This window comes from Mus caroli, chromosome 13 (assembly GCF_900094665.2).
Source record: "Mus caroli chromosome 13, CAROLI_EIJ_v1.1, whole genome shotgun sequence".
Classification (NCBI taxonomy): Eukaryota; Metazoa; Chordata; class Mammalia; order Rodentia; family Muridae; genus Mus; species Mus caroli.
In genome coordinates, this window is record NC_034582.1 from 51,674,247 (window position 1) to 51,674,559 (window position 313).

Consider the following 313-nt stretch of genomic DNA (forward strand, 5'->3'; position numbering starts at 1 on the left):
TTTTATGTCTCCCAGGGAAGGGATTTTAGCAATACCCAGTGTTGTGTTTTATAAAAAGGAAGAGAAGCCAAGGATATGTTTGACGGAGGTGTGGTATGGTGTGGAGGAATGGGGGTTCCTCTGCAGGGGCCCATGCTGAGGCATCCCTTCCCCCTGAGGCTATACCCCCTATAGCCATAGGACGGTATAGTATAGAATAGAGTTTATTCAGGACATGGGGAGGGGAGTTGAGGGAGTAGAGACAGAGAAAGGCAGAGAGAGAGAGAGAGAGAGAGAGAGAGAGAGAGAGAGAGAGAGAGAGAAAGGCAGAGAG